The sequence below is a fragment of the Lissotriton vulgaris genome, chromosome 1_1, assembly GCF_964263255.1.
Source record: "Lissotriton vulgaris chromosome 1_1, aLisVul1.2, whole genome shotgun sequence".
Classification (NCBI taxonomy): domain Eukaryota; kingdom Metazoa; phylum Chordata; class Amphibia; order Caudata; family Salamandridae; genus Lissotriton; species Lissotriton vulgaris.
In genome coordinates, this window is record NC_141685.1 from 506109222 (window position 1) to 506126660 (window position 17439).

A 17439-nucleotide genomic window follows, 5' to 3' on the forward strand; every position below is an offset into this window, starting at 1 on the left:
AAGGGCCATAATATCTTCTCTATTCCAAGGAGTGTAAACCCAATTATAAATAAAATACCATTTTGCATCTGTAGAAGCCTTATCATCACTTGTACCCGTTCCCTTAGGAGGAACATATAAAGGTGCTGCTTCCCGCATGGATTTCACATTAATTACAACATTCTTAACTGTTTCAGGAGTAAAAGTTTGTGCCATGTTGATTCGGGATGTTGGTGCAGCTGCGTCTGCTGCCTTTTTCTCCTCTCGGAAACGGGCTGCGTCAACACACAGTTTAACCAAGCGTCTGATCGTGTCTGCCACTTGGGAGAAGACAAAAAGCTGCTACATCATCGAGCTCCATTTATACCGAATATTTTCTAAACCGTTCAATAACCTCTGCGGCAAATGTATCTGTAAAATATATTTGCTCCCTTTCCTGCCAATCTTTTATACTATCTAAAAGTTCAGAAGCATTGGTAGTACTACGAACGGCTTTACGCGCAGCAGATCTAATCTGAGACGCATGTTCAGCAGATAACATTGAGCGAGTTTCTGTCCTGATCGGTTGAAGAGTTCTCATCTGACTCATAAGGGGCAGAAGGAAGAGGATACGGAGGTGGACAATGATCTAATAAGAGAGAATCATCTTGGGGTTTATTAAGAATAGGATAAAGAGGTCTACGAACAGCGTATTGGCCATTTACCTGTAAATGACGCTCCCTATCTTCCTTCTCTTTAATTTCTTTCATTTCTCTATATTTTATTTCCAATGCTTTTGCAAGAATGCTCTTACATTGTACGTTTTCAATCAACGCGTGCTCATGCTTCATTCGCTCACGCACTTCTTTCTCCCACACTCGCACACAGTCAAACATATCTTGCCTAGCCTTTCGCTTAAACATTTGTTACTCCACATACTGAATCTTTCACAAATCAAATGACCCATGCATAGGCCAACGCAACTCAGGATCTTTACGAGTGTATTTGTTCCATAACGTGCTGTATATTAAGGAAGAAATACCATACTTAATATACATGTCCCTATTAGGCGACCCCCCCCGGGAGGGCCGGTTGTGCTTTGTCGAGTCTCAAATTGGTACCACTACAAAAGCAACACATCCTACGAAGTATGTTGAAAGCAGGCATGCCAAAAATAGTGCAAAGTATGTAGTATTATAATCAAAGTAGCGCTTAAGGTACTCTTCGCACGTTGCGCCGTTCAAACAAAGTTAAATAGAGAAAAATCTCCTCATTACCTGCCTATATGAATTGCAATACATATATAATTGTCAAACAGATTTCAATATTGGCCAATCGTACAAACAAAGCTGTAGTAAGGGTTACTAAACTACCTTTCCAATCAACTGCATCAAACCAACAGCAAGTGCCGCAGAATGGCTCTTACCAATCAAATGGTGTCCAGGTTCCAACTGCCAATTTCTCAAATCGAGCAAATGGTCACTGCACGGCGAATCAACAGAAGAGATCTCAGTCGAGGACATACCGAAAAGCGTCTGTCTAGAGCTGTTGACGGCTGAATAAAGATCTACTACGCCAGCCCAGTGGAGTGCTTGACTTCTTTTGAAAACGAAGGGAAGTTGCTGCAGACATATATATATATATATATATATATATATATATATATATATATATATATATATATATATATATATATATATATATATATATATATATATATATATATATATATTATATATAATATGTGTATATATGTAATATGTGACATCATCAGCAGTGCATTGCAGGGGTGCGAGTTATAGTTACCTGAACTAACTATAACGGGTGAATTTCTATGGTTTTGAAATGTCCAACTAACTATAACGTCCCTGAAACCTATGTTTTTTTCAGTGAATTATTAAGCTTTTTTAAATTCTAATTTCTAACTACAACGTGCCTGAAACCTATGTTTTTTTCAGGGTATATATATATGTATATATTATATATATTATATATATATATATCCAAGAAAGAATATATATATATTCCCTGAAAAAAACATAGGTTTCAGGCACGTTGTAGTTAGAAATTAGAATTTAAAAAAGCTTAATAATTCACTGAAAAAAACATAGGTTTCAGGGACGTTATAGTTAGTTGGACATTTCACACGTACAAAACCATAGAAATTCACCCGTTATAGTTAGTTCAGGTAACTATAACTCGCACCCCTGCAATGCACTGCTGATGACGTCACATATTACATAATTCATGACATGGTCAGTGACCCCCTACAGGATATCAGTTTTCAATTCATGTTCCAAAAAGTACCTTTATGAGTCATAAAATGTACCATAAAAGAGTTGATTGAGTGTCTAAAATCAGTAATAAAAAATAGTCATTTCACAGTGTTCATGTTAGGGAAGGCAGTGTCCCATATGTTCAACCTTCACTTATTTCCTAGTTATCAAGTTGTTTAGCAGCAAATGGATCAATATCTCATGAGGTATATCAAAGCTGATCTTCTTATGCTGTGTCCCATGTCTGTGTTTTTTTTAATGATTTCTCTTGCAGGGCCCAGCCATCAAGTTTAGGCATTCTTAACTGGTAGTGATGGAGATAAAACCTTTTTCTTCTTTGTCCTTTTTCTTTTTCTTTTTTCTTTTTTACTTTCTTTCCCTCTCTATTCTCCATTTTTCAACCCTCTGTTTCTACCATTACAGATGGATGTGCAATTCTGCTTCTAGATTATGGTCAAAAAGTTTTTCGGTGCCAATTGCTAGGATTAATCTTGATTCTGTCTCCGCGTAGATTGAGGGTTCCATCTCCACCTCTTTCATTTTGTTTAACAATCTTAATCCCAGAGTACTTTAGATGCTGACAATCACTTGAGTGGAAGTCATGAAAGTGCTTAGCCATAGGGTAAGCAAAGTTTTTATTTTTGATGGCTCGTAAATGTTGTAGGACTATCAATTTTAATTTGTTGATGGTACTTCCTACATATCATTTTCTGCATGGACTCTCTTACAGATACCCCACAAATTTCAATTCACATGTCATATGATACTTAATTTTTACAGTTTGGTCATTCTGAAGTCGATATGATGTCACATTTTGACCATGTTCGTACGCTCTGCACTTAGAGCATTTCCAGAACCCTGGAGTATTCAGCGAAGATGATATAGTTGGTCTTTTCAGTTGTTGGTGACTCTGTATTAGAATGTACCCCAGAGATGCAGTTTTCCTATATGTGATCTTAGGTTGGTGAGACAGTATCCTTTGAAGTGTGCCATCTGGCATTAATGTGTCCCAGTTCTTACGGATGATGTTTTTTAGTTCTCTACTTTGATTATTAAAATCAATGATTAGTCGAGTAGTATCGTCTTTTCTACATATTTCTGGATTTTCTCTGTTGGATCGTAAAAGATCAGCTCTCATGGTGACCCTGGATTTTGCAGTTTCAATTACACCAAGGGGATATCCTCGTTCTAAGAAATGGTCACTCATTTCATTAATTTGGGAATTCAGGTCTGATGTTTCGGAGCAGTTTCTCTTTGTTCAGTGAAGTAGTGTGGCTCACTGGTTAGAGGCGGCAGACCCGAGAGCAGAGGACGGCCCGGGACCAGGGTTCGATTCCCGGCACGGCAGGTTTCTGGACCAGGGTCAGCGGACTCGATAATTCTCTCGCCTCGGTGCCCACTCTGATCAGCGATCACACTCGGCAACTCTGGGCATTAGCTTGCCTCATCTTCACTAACGGCCCCACCAGACCGCCGGGGATGCCTGGTCTCACCCTGGAGATACCCATTAAGGGACCATCTCTCAGGGAAGCCAGGAAGGGTTTCGCAGCGGTCGAAGCGCCTTGGGACCCTCCGGGTAAGTAGTGTGCTATATAAATGCCTATACATACATACATACATACGTTCACAACATTTCCCCGTAGGGTATTCTCCAGTCTAAATTTTCGGGGTGTCCACTATTGGCATGCAAGATACTGTTGCATGCAGTGGGTTTCCTATCATCTTTGTTTGCCCAGTTGTCTATTGGCTTCAGTTATGTAGCTCTCATGATTTTGGATAACAATATTTCCACCTTTGTCTGAGGCTTTAATTATTCAATCTTGATTGTCTCTCATTTCTTCTAAAGCTTTATATTCCCCAGATGTTAAATTCCACGATTTCTTTCTATTTCCATTCTTCTTTTTGTTGTAATTACTAGAATTATTTTGTGTTATTTTATTAATTTCCTCGACCATGGTCGCATGAAAAAGGTCAATCTTGTTGCCTGGTGGGAGTTGTGGACAGAAGGTTGATTGTATTTTCAAACCACTGCTGCCCCCCTTGTTTGTATCAACCCCCATTCTTTGACAGAATTCTTTATCAGTTTCTGAGGAATGATGCTATTTCCCTGTTGTCATTTCTACCCAATCTCCTAGGGACGCTAGTGCTCTTAAGGTGGGTATATCATTCTGACTCAGAGGTGAAGTCTCCTGACTTGTAGTCGTTAAATGTCTAGATGTAAATGTTGTTTCTTCAAAATATTTTTTAAGTTACATTTTTCGACAGATTTTGTAAAGGTCTATGTGGCGGTTGTGTGTATTAATATCATTATTGGCACAGAATGTAAGTCGCTTGTTGAGCAGTGATATTTTTGCCTCGCTCAAGATATATATATATATTACCTACTGGCGATCGCCAGTAGGTAGTTATAGTTAGGATTTTTTTCAATGCAAAATCTCAAAATTCTATTGTGAATAACTTTGGCGCCGGTTTGATGAATCTGCCATGTAATTTTCCTCAAATTTGCCTCGCGGCGCTCCAGTCCTTCCCTGAAAGTTTGGGGGGGATTCAGCAAGCGGGGGCCAAGATAAAAGGGGGGTCCAAAAACGTGTTTTCCCCATGTTAATTTCCATAGGGCGGTCGACCTCAGTTTTAGCCCGAACGGCTGAATGGATTTCCACCAAACTTGGCAAAATTGTAGGGACTGGTAGCCCGATGTGCCTTTGCTATGTCTCAAGATGTGTGCTCCAGTGGTTTTTGAGTAATTTAGGTTAAAAAAAAAATATATATATATATATGGCCGCGCCCAGGTACGTGCACCGGGGAGCGCACCGGGCGCGCTACGCGACTTGCGCGCGGAAAGCTGATTGGCTCTTGGGTGTCTGTAAACATTCTAAACAGTCCGGAGCAGCCGCCATCTTGTGTCTCGGTAAGATCAACACACAAGAGGTGGCAAAAACAAAGGGGGAAATGACCATAAGGGGGCAGAGTAGACCCCCCCTGACATCCCTAGGTTTGATGTGGGGGTCATAAAAGGGCCCCGCGGGGAAAAAAAAAATATATATTTTTATTTTCGCAGTGGAAGCGCCCGGTACGCTCACCGGGGAGCATTCCATGGGGAAAAAAGAATGATAGAGTTTTCAAAAAATGTAGCATTTTTTATACATTGGAGGTAGTTCTAAAAAGAACTGGTTTTTTTCTTCTTTTTGTTGTTTTATATTTTTTTTTTTTTTGGAACATTTTGTACTTTCTTTTGGCTTTTATGAACAAGTTTGCATTTTTTTTGTTATTTTTATGGGGAGAAACAAAAAACAGGAAATTGAAAATGGCTCAACTGGAGTGAAAAAAAAGAGGAAAAAATTAAGGTTTTTTGGGGCAATTGTGGTTGTCACCAGCAAGGAGGATGAGCTTTAGGCTCTGCTCACCATAGGAGATGGTCTTACCACAAAAAATACATGTGACCCTAAATTCTCCAAACCGTGGTTGTATGCAAGGGATTGTCTCCCTTGTCTCTGGTCCCGATGGAGTGGGTTGTTTTTGTTTGGAGGTGCTGGGTGTAGATTGGGGAGGGTTGCTGGCCAGTTCTCTCATCTCTGCGGCAGACCCCTCATTCCCATTTCAACTGTCTGCATCCCCTCTGTCCCTTGCACCACTTTTCAGCTTTCAGTCTCTCTGCTTTATTTGCCTTTTCCGTCTTTTCCTCCTTTGCTCTTTTACTAATTTCTCTTTACTCACTCATCTCTTTTTTCGTACTCTGTCACATTCTTTTTGTATCTTACTTACCTTCACTTCATTTCCTCTCATCTCTTCCTCTTTGTCACTGAATTTATCTGCCTTACTCTTAGTAATTTACTTTTCTTCTATTTCTTTTTCACTCTTTTTGTCCTTCTGCATTACTTTATTTCACTTTCTGTATCCTTCACTCTTGCTTTATTTATTTATACACTTTCATGATTTTTAACCTCTTGACCTCTCTTTTATTTTAAAATAAATATTCTACTAATTATTATTTATTTTTTGTTCTCTCTTTCACAGATACAAAGTGTAGAAAAAAATATAATTAAGTTTATATTAATTATATGGTAAGTGTGACTAAAAAAATTTACATAGCTATAGAAATTTGCTATTAAAAAACCTTTGAAATTCACTGAAAAAACCATAGGTTTCACACCAGTTATAGTTAGGAATTAGCATTTAAAAAACCTATGAAATTCACTGAAAAAAACATAGGTTTCAGACCAGTTACAGTTAGGAATTAGCATTTAAAAAACCTATTAAATTCACTGAAAAAAACAGAGGTTTCACACCAGTTATAGTTAGCTGGAAATTTTACTGGCATAAAACCATTGAAATTCCCACGTTATAGTTAGTTGGACTCACTATAACTTGCGCGCCTGCAATGCACTGCTGATGACGTCACATATTACATTACACATGACATGGTCAGTGACATCACTCATGACATCACTGATGACACCATCCTTGTGACAGAGTGACAGACCTCCTTTCAGTGTAATGTAACCCTTGAAACACATATTCAAAAATAGAAACTAACATTTTCAAAAAAATGGAGATATCCATACCTGTTACAACAACCAATTCAGTAATTCCACCATCTATATACACATCCAACCATTCACCAACAGTTCTATATAGTCACTCATACATATACCCACTCATCATATGCAGTGATACACCTATACTTCCTGTTACACACCGACAGTCATCCAAAGGTTACTCACACACACACTCACACATGCAAATAAACTATTGAACATCCATTTATTTGCATATATAGCTATACACACACAACCACCTTATTTCTAAGGAAACTTACACATACTTACTCTCTTAAACAATCACTTATAAAAACACATACTTATTCAAACAGGAAGTCTTACAATCTCTCACTCTCCCATATACTCACTTATATACATCAATACTCACATATACTAGATTAAAACATATGTAGTTACTGATAAAGACACTAGTGAGACAGTCATTCACTCCCTAACACACACTTATACACACTCATCCACCCGTACAGTCCTGCACATATGCTGTCTTCAAAACACATACAAACAGTGAGTCAGCCATTGATGCATCTATGTGCTAAGTAATACCCCCACCAAACCATACAGACACTCAGACTGATACTAAAAAACATCTAATAACCCATATACACACACATGTAACTACTCACCAATCCATGCAGCCACTTATACACAAAGTGAACACTGATACAAACATTTAAATATTTAAACAATACTCGCTAATATATGTATTCACTAAGATACACTTAATAAGCCAGTTAACCAATCCATTTTTTTAAAAAAAACATCCATTAAGACACTTATTTAAACATTTATTCTTGCATCGACCTTTACATATACATATATAAAACATATTTATTTTTCAGAAAGACACACATTCACTGGATGGTGTCATCAGTGATGTCATGAGTGATGTCACTGACCATGTCATGAGTGATGTAATATGTGACATCATCAGCAGTGCATTGCAGGCGCGCAAGTTATAGTGAGTCCAACTAACTATAACGTGGGAATTTCAATGGTTTTATGTCAGTAAAATTTCCAGCTAACTATAACTGGTGTCAAACCCATGGTTTTTTCAGTGAATTTAATAGGTTTTTTAAATGCTAATTCCTAACTATAACTGGTGTTAAACCTACGGTTTTTTCAGTGAATTTCATAGGTTTTTTAAATGCTAATTCCTAACTATAACTGGTGTGAAACCTATGTTTTTTTCAGTGAATATATACATATATATATATATATATATATATATATATATATATATATATATATATATATATATATATATATATATATTACTGCTTCCTGGTGCCGCCAAGTCGCGTCGCGCACTTGAACACGGGTGCCTGTATGCGGGGGGCGCCACCCTGCTACTATCAGAGCTTTCCTCTCCCTCACCTTCGAAGAAGACACGGCACTCGCGGGAGGAGGGTTTAGTTTCTTTATTTTACTCTCAGAGAACTAGACGCGTTTCGGCTACTGCCTTTGTATGCAATTAGATAGCAATGCCCATACAGGGCTCGATAGATACATTGTCATAAAAACCATTACAAGATGCCAACTATGTAACAGTCCTTTGTTTACCTCTAAGACAATCACGTGATGGGTATTTAAAAAACAAAAAAATGGCGTGCCAATGTACCATCGACAAAGGCAGTAGCCGAAAGTGGGGTCCCAAAACGTGTTTTCCATAGGGACCTTTAGCCGGGGCTACAGCCCGAACGGCTGAATGGAATTACACCAAATTTGGCAGAGAGGTAGAGTTTGGTTCGCAGATTGTGCTTTTTGTTAAATAGTGTATATCCGTTCAGTAGTTTCTGAGAAAATTACTAGCAAAATCATAGCTATATCTAGAGACAGAGTTCTACACGCGGACGGAGATCCGTTCAATTACGAGCGCGAGCTGCTTGCTGATTGGCAGTCAACTGTCTGTCAACACTTGAAACCAGGAAGTGTTGGCGGCCATCTTGTGCCTCGGTAGAAAACAGTAAAACAAAGTTGAGAAATAAGGAAAGGGGGCATGGTAGAAACATTCCACCCTATCGGCTTGCTCAGAGGGTCGTACCTGGATTTTAGGGGCATTTTATTTTTTTTAAAATAAAAAATCACGGAGTACGCGTATGGTACTCGTACGCGGTGGAAAAGGGAAAAAAACTAGAAGTTCGTTTTATTCATTAGTTCTTGGGGGGGCAAATTCCGGGGGCAATTTTTAGAGCTATATTTCTATGACAGGATGTAAAACTTTCCGTTTTTTTTTCCTGCATCAGTTGTACTCTCAACACATGCGCAGCATTGTTTGCAAGTGCACTTTTTTTTCTTTTTCTTCAAGTTCGTCAAGAAAACCTCTCCTGATTTTAGGTATTAAATTTGCCTCTTTCTTTTCCCGGGCGTGTGTGTGTCATCCGGTGCTATACTTTTGTAATATGTTAATAAACATATTGTATGTATATTTATTTGAAATGTACTGTTGAGGCACCAAACGTTGATTACATACTCCGTTCAACCGCCATTTAGGTAGTTTTCCTCCATTAATTTTATCAGACCTGTTACTTTCATTTTACCCTGCGCATATTTTCTCTGTGATCAAAGAGATTTCCTGCCACAGACACTAAAGTATTTGTCCTTGGCCTCCGATCTGTTCAGACTTGGTCACACGTATACCTAGAAACTAATCTGAAGGATGTAAGCCACAGCCATTAGAATGCGGGTTTGTCAAGAAAAAAATATTATTAAGATTATGCGATTATTATGCATGGTAAGTGCATACTAGTTGTAAAAGCATGTGTGGTAAAGCGATATATACGTGCTAATGGTTTTGTGGTGACGATCATGCGTGCTTATGCACCGGGTCTGGGCATGGTGAAGTCTAGGGCAGCAGGCGGAGGGCCACGCAGCTCCACTCATACAATTTAGAAGTAATGTAGGATTTTTAAAAGTTTAAAAATATTGATTTCATAATTATCCTAGATTAAGTCTTTTGTTAGTATGCTCATTAAATATATGAATATATGTTTTTAAACAATTAAAAGCATTTGGTAATTAAATGTAATTAATTGGTAAATCATTTTAATTAATTGATTAATTGATAAATATGTTCTGTAGCAGGTTGTGGGTTTATAGGGGAATAGGGTGGGAAGTAATTTAATTATGTGAATTAATTATTAATTAGTAGGAATAATAAATTAATTTTAAATAATTGGTAATTAATTTTAATTAAATCATTAATTGATAAATGTGTTCTGTTGCGGGTTGTGGGTTTATATGGGAATATGGTGGGAAGTAATTTAAATGTAATTAAGTAATAATGTTTTTAAATTAATTGATTTGTTAATTATATAATTGTTAATCAATTATTAATTGGTAATTAATTATTATAAAATGGTATTTTTTAATAACTTTTTTTGGGTAAAGTATATTTCGATAATCATCTTGTCAATAATTATGTATAGGTATTGTAAATGGTTTATATTTATTTAATAGTTCATATTTTTATTATTAAAAAAAAGGTATTTATTTATAAGAAAATCATTTTAACCCCTACGCTATCCAAAACTTTCCCTACTGTTGCACTCTCTGGAGTCGGAATAGTAATTGTTACCCCTACGCTATCCAGCACTTTCCCTACTGTTGCATTCTCTGGAGTTGGAATAGTAATTGTTACCCCTACACTATCCAACACTTTCCCTACTGTTGCACTCTCTGGAGTTGGAATAGTAATTTTTACCCCTAGGCTATCCAACACTTTCCCTACTGTTGCACTCTCTGGAGTTGGAATAGTAAGTGTTACCCCTACACTATCCAACACTTTCTCTACTGTTGCACTCTCTGGAGTTGGAATAGTAATTTTTACCCCTACGCTATCCAACACTTTCCCTACTGTTGCGCTCTCTGGAGTTGGAATAGTAATTGTTACCCCTACGCTATCCAACACTTTCCCTACTGTTGCGCTCTCTGGAGTTGGAATAGTAATTGTTACCCCTACGCTATCCAACACTTTCCCTACTGTTGCACTCTCTAGAGTTGGAATAGTAATTGTTACCACTACGCTATCCAACACTTTCCCAACTGTTGCACTCTCGAGTTGGAATAGTAATTTTTACCCCTACGCTATCCAACACTTTCCCTACTGTTGCACTCTCTGGAGTTGGAATAGTAATTGTTACCCCTACGCTATCCAACACTTTCCCTACTGTTGCACTCCTTGGAGTTGGAATAGTAATTTTTACCCCTACGCTATCCAACACTTTCCCTACTGTTGCACTCTCTGGAGTTGGAATAGTAATTGTTACCCCTACGCTATCCAACACTTTCCCTACTGTTGCACTCTCTGGAGTGGGAATAGTAATTTTTACCCCTACGCTATCCAACACTTTCCCTACTGTTGCACTCTCTTGAGTGGGAACAGTAATTGTTACCACTACACTATCCAACACTTTCCCTACTGTTGCACTCTCTGGAGTGGGAATAGTAATTTTTACCCCTACGCTATCCAACACTTTCCCTACTGTTGCACTCTCTGGAGTGGGAATAGTAATTGTTACCCCTACGCTATCCAACACTTTCCCTACTGTTGCACTCTCCGGAGTGGGAATAGTAATTTTTACCTCTACGCTATCCAACACTTTCCCTACTGTTGCACTCCTTGGAGTTGGAATAGTAATTGTTGCCCCTACGCTATCCAACACTTTCCCTACTGTTGCACTCTCTGGAGTGGGAATAGTAATTTTTACTCATACGCTATCTAAAATGTATTTATTTATTTTTATTAGTTTTATGTTGTTATTAATTTTTATTTATATTATTATTTTATGTATATAAATTTATTTGTAATTTATTATATTTTTATTTATCTATAAGTTATTAAAATAATTAATTATTGGTAATGAAAAATATAATATGTATTATCTCTTTATTATTATTAATTTGTAATACATTATGTATTAATTTTAAATATTATAATATATTTGTAAATATTTTGATACATTTATTACATTTATAAGTATTATTTTGTTAATATTACATTTTTATTTTATTAAAAGAAAACGATATTTTACAAAAAACGATATAGGATCCCGATATTTTTGCCATCGATATTTTTGTTGCGATAATTTTGTATGTCGATATTTGTGTATTCGAGATTTTGTCATAGATTCTAGCAGCAGATCACTCCTTAATTTGTAGACACATACAATTGCATGGCTCTTGTAAACAAGATGCGCCTAATTTGGACTGAGTTTGGAAAGGTAGTCGGACACCTGCTATCATAATAACATTCAGTTTACTGGAAACAGGAGTTATTTACTTTGAAATAATGGAGAGTGTTGTGCAATGTTAGCAGGCATCGCTTAGATGATTATGGTAACTGAGCGTGTGGTTTGATTAAAAAAAAGTTGTGTTAACTCCTCTGCATGGGAAGCTGGATGTTTCCGTATGGCGGTTGATTTCGCCTTCGAAAGCAGAGTCAACCAAATGAGTCGTATAAAAGCGCTATTGTCGCTGTTATACCTGATACAGAAACATTTGTCTTTCATGTAGCAAACACCCGGACAGAAGTGCATGATTTATTAAATACAGACGTGCTCTTGAATTTTGGGGAGTTAATTTAGAGTATCTTTAATGTGTCCTTGACTATGGGATTACCTTACTTTTTTAAAGTTAGAAGCAGTGGCCTTGTGACTCCTGTAGAAAGTATATTTGGTGTCTTGTCGGTATTTTTTCGTTCGATTTTTTCCAGCATCTTTGGTGGATCTCCTTAATGCTCACATTAGTTGCCATCGATAGTGTGCTTGTATTAATTTTTTTACTTAAAAATGGATGCACATCTTGCAGCAGTTGAGAATATGTCCCTGTTGTTGCTGGTCCGCAACCGAATGCTTAGTTATTACGGAGCGCTGCCTTTGGCTACATTGAGTGCAGTTTATGGATTATCGTTTCGATTTCCCTTTTTCACATGCGTTCATCGTGTCTTCTATTACCTGAGCTGCTATTTCGACTGGGCCCTGAATATGTGTCTCTGCAGTTCGGTGACTCCCAATGCGGATTATGATCAGCTGATGAGCCCCTTAGTTGCTCATGAATAGCTCTGTTCTGGCGGCGGGATTATGGCCTTAGCAGCGATACATGGAATAATGAGACGTTGGAATGTTTTTGTAGTGGCGCATGACTTCTTGGCATGCAGTTACATTGAAGATGACCCGAGGTTTCCTCTGATGGTGATAGAGGTTCATTCCCACTATTGAATTGGATGGCTGAAATGTTTTCAGATGAGAACAATGACTTCCTTTGGAGGCTGTTGCTACATACTGTGCTTACACGCTGTTGGATTAAGACTCTTTGATTTTTCTACGTATTCTTTATTATTGTTGCTACTGCTTTCTATCAAAGAGCCAATAGCTTTTTTTGGGAAATGTGAACTTGACTCTGCTTTTTAGGCTTGGACTCTGTGTTTCCAATTTGCCCACGTTTATATCACGTGCTTCGATCAAGGAAGGGTGCCGTGGGGCTGAGCCTTCACTCACACCCTATCAAGTTATGAGTTTATTAGAAGCTTACACGCTATTTTTGCTTTCCTGCTCTTCTTTGAACACAACACGTACTTGTGATATTGTTTAGAGAACGCTGAGTATTTTGGTTTATATGAGAATAATTTGGTATTCTAGATTTGTAAACTGCCTCGCTAGTTTTGTGTATATAGTGAGAGCATGGAACATCAAGGTTATCTTGAATACTGTGTCTTTTATTCAGAATGATCCTCGCAAGTTCGAGCCATAACACATATGCAGCTGTGGCCACCTCTGATACGTGCGCGTTTCATAATGCATTGTGGAGGCAAAGTTACACAGAGTTGGAGAACATTCGTATCTTGACAGTTTGTGGAGCACTGAATGGAAAGGGGCGACCATTCGGTCCCCCCGAACGTATGGCGGAGTACCACGATCCCCCCGGGAAGCCATCTTGGGCGGGAGGCGAGTCTCGGCTGGTATGCCCGAAGCGGCGTAGCCGGGGCGCGCCTTTTTCCCGCCCTGGAGTGGGCTGGCCTAGATACTGACGCGGCCGGCCACGCCCTTGGGGCAGGCAGGGGCGGGTTTACGCCCGCCCTGAAGACGGATAAAAGGAGCAACAAGCCAAGAAAGCATCCTCTTGTTCCTGTGCTCTGAAGCTGCACCTCCTCGCTGCACGTGAGCTCGAGACGGAACGAAGAGCCAATTTTGGGCGTTGTAATCTTTCTTGTTTGTTTTACAGATACTCTGTTGGAGAATGCCCAAGAAAGCGGGAAAGCGAATGACTACCGACCAGATGCTGCGTGTTCTTATGAAAGAGGTGACCGAGCTAAAGAGGCGAATGGCGGATAAAGACGAGGAAGGGGGACCGAAACGTCCTTTGGCAGGAGCAGCTCCGGGAGGGAAAGGCAAGAGGCCCAGAAGTGGAGCAGCTGGGGGAGACATCCCGGTTCCCTGTACCCCACTCGAAGAACCAACTCCGGTGCCGGAAGAGGGGAATCCGATTCCTGTGGTGGTCACTCCCGTGTCCGGGGAGGATATGCCGCCCGAGCTGGCAGCACAATTAGCAGCGTGGTTGGGTACAGGTAGCAAGGGCGCCACGGCTCTCGACGCGCGGGTGTTGATGAAGCAACTGCGTGAAACAAGGGAAGCGGCGAAGGCACCATCGCCGGCTGCGGCAGTAGAGAAGCCACCTGGGACAGGTCCAGTCGCAGATACAGCTTCCGGTTCAGGTAAGCGGCCATTGCCGATTGCGAGGGATGAGTCTGCACCCTCACGAAGGGAAAAGTTGGGTCAACATGTCCCTCTGGCTATTAAAGAGAAGATATGGGCAGAGGAGTATATAAACATCTTCTCGTTGCTTACCGATCATTATGAGATGGAGCATGTTAAGAGCCAGAAGGAGCTCATGCATCCGAGTGTTTGGCGCGCAAAGATGGCCGCCTTTAAGGTAAATGAAAACATTGGCACTTGGGGCAGAGCGTGGGGGATTTTTACATCCATCATGGGTGAACGTAGGCCCGAATTGCTGTCCGAATTGCCGATTTATCAGTCACGGATCATGGGGTATTCTGTATCACACGAGGGCAATCAATGGTTCTGTTACGATAATATTTTCAGAAAAGCGAAAGAACATGATAAAAACTTAACTTGGGATTGTTATGATTCTGTGTCTTGGTCCAAAATGGAAGATACTGGTATGTTGAAGTTGCCATTAGTAGGGAGTAGCGTGGGTGAATCCTCCCGCCAATATGCTGGGACGCCCTTTCGATCAAGTACGAGTAACGACAACCACTCGAGGCCGATCGGCAACGCAGGTAAAAGGGGGATTTGTTGGAACTTTAACAGGGGTAAATGTACGAGGCCCCAGGGGTCATGCAAATTTAGGCACGAATGTGGTGGGTGTGGGCAATCATCCCATCCTGAGTCCATGTGCAGAGCCAAAACGGGTGATAACGGGGGTAGAGGAGGCGCCAAACAGGTCTGATATAGTCCGAGGGGCGCCTTTACCTACTCCGATTGATACCATGGCAATGATTCCCTGGCTCAGCGAATACCCGGATCACGCTTCCGCTGGGGTGTTGCGGAACGGGTTTTCATATGGTTTCCGCATCCCAGTGGGGGAGTTTCAGGGTATAGCGAAATGTAAAAACCAAATATCGGTCTTGCAACATACGACCGTGGTACAGGAAAAGATCGTGAAAGAGGTTACTCGAGGTCGAGTCGCCGGTCCATTTAATGTGCCACCAGTTGCTAACTTTGTTTGTTCCCCTTTAGGGGTGGTCCCCAAGAAGGACCCGGGTGAGTTTCGGCTGATACATAATTTATCAGCCCCACGTGGTCTTTCCGTAAACGATGCGATAGACCCGGAAGTGTGTTCGGTGCGGTACGCATCCTTCGATGAGGCCGTAGCCATATTGAATCGCCTGGGGCCCGGTGCGCTGATGGCAAAATCTGATATCGAGTCAGCGTTCCGGTTGCTCCCGGTACATCCAGACGACCAGCGTCTCCTTGGTTTCATGTTTCAGGGTCACTATTACATGGATAGGTGTATGCCAATGGGGCGCTCTATATCTTGTGCCTATTTTGAAAAGTTCAGTTGTTTCCTGCAATGGGTCTTCACAAAGAAGACGGGGTTTCAACATGTTATGCATTATCTCGATGACTTTTTGTTTCTGGGGGCAGCCGGGGATCCGGAATGTGGACAAGCTTTGACTGAATTTTGTGTCTTGATGAATCAGTTAGGCGTGCCATTGGCACCAGGTAAGACTGTGGGTCCCTCGACTTGCCTCGAGTTTCTGGGGATCGAGCTTGACTCTGAAGAAGGTTGTTTTCGTTTACCAGGAGACAAAGTGTTAAGATTCAGGGCATGCCTGCAAACGTGTATAAGTGAGTCTAAGGTTAAGCTGCATCAATTACAACAATTGGTGGGACAGTTGAATTTTGCCCTAAGAGTAATACCGATGGCCCGCCCCTTTTCCCACTCTATCGCTCAAGCCATGGTCGGCCTGAAGGAGGGTCATCATCGCACGAGGCTCTCGGCAGAGGTTCGCCAGGACATGCGCATTTGGTTGGCATTTCTGGCGGATTTCAATGGTCGAATAGTCTGGAACAAACCGGCGGTGTCCTCTGAGGAGCTGGGGCTGTGGACAGATTCGGCAGGGAGCATTGGTTTTGGTGCCATATTCGGCACTCAGTGGTCGGCACAAAAATGGCCGTCATGGTGGCATGATAGTGGACTGACAAGTAACATTGCTTTCCTGGAACTTTTCCCCATTCTGGTGGCCCTGAGAACTTGGCCCGAAGGGTTCAGAGATCACTCTGTGGTATTCTGGTCTGATAACATGACCGTGGTTGAGTGTATCAATAGCCAGGCAGCACGATGCAAATGGATTCTGAGATTGCTCAAGGAAATTGTATTACTGTGTATGCAATTGAATGTGCTATTTAGGGCAAGACATGTGCCAGGGGTGAAGAACCAGGCGGCTGATGCGCTTTCTCGTTTTCGTATGCAGGCCTTCTGGGGTTTTCGGCCCACAGCGGACCCGGTGGCGGCACCCTTTCCCGAAGCTCTCTGGTCTCTCGGTGCCCCGAACTTCGTAACCTCGTGGGAGAGAGTTTAGCACCCAGGACGAGGAAGGCATATGAAGGGGCGTTCCGTTCCTATTGGGCCTTTTTGGGGGCTGCTAGAGGGGAGCTTTGGAGCCAGGAGGAGTTGGTAGTGAAATTCCTGCTGTCTTTACATCAGGCAGGCAAATCAGTGGCTACGGCCCAGAGGCATCGGGCCGCCATTTCCTTTGTGGCTAGGGCTCATGGGATCCAGGACCCGACAGCGTCTTTCGTTGTGCAAAAAGCGCTACGTGGGTGGCAACGCCTTGAGGGTCGCAGAGTAGATGAAAGGCGCCCGATAGGTTTGGATAGGTTGGCCCTGTTATTATCCATACTCCCTGCAACGTGTTCATCCCAGTATGAAACAGTGTTATTCCGAGCCGCTTTTACGCTGGCATTCCATGGGGCTATGCGGGTAAGCGAACTAGTGGCAAGGAACAAGCAGGATGTGATGGGGGGACTGTGCCGAGAGCACGTTCAGGTTAGAGGGGGGACAATGACTGTCTCGTTTGTCAGGTCCAAGACCGATCAGGGTGCGATGGGTGACTGCATAATCATACA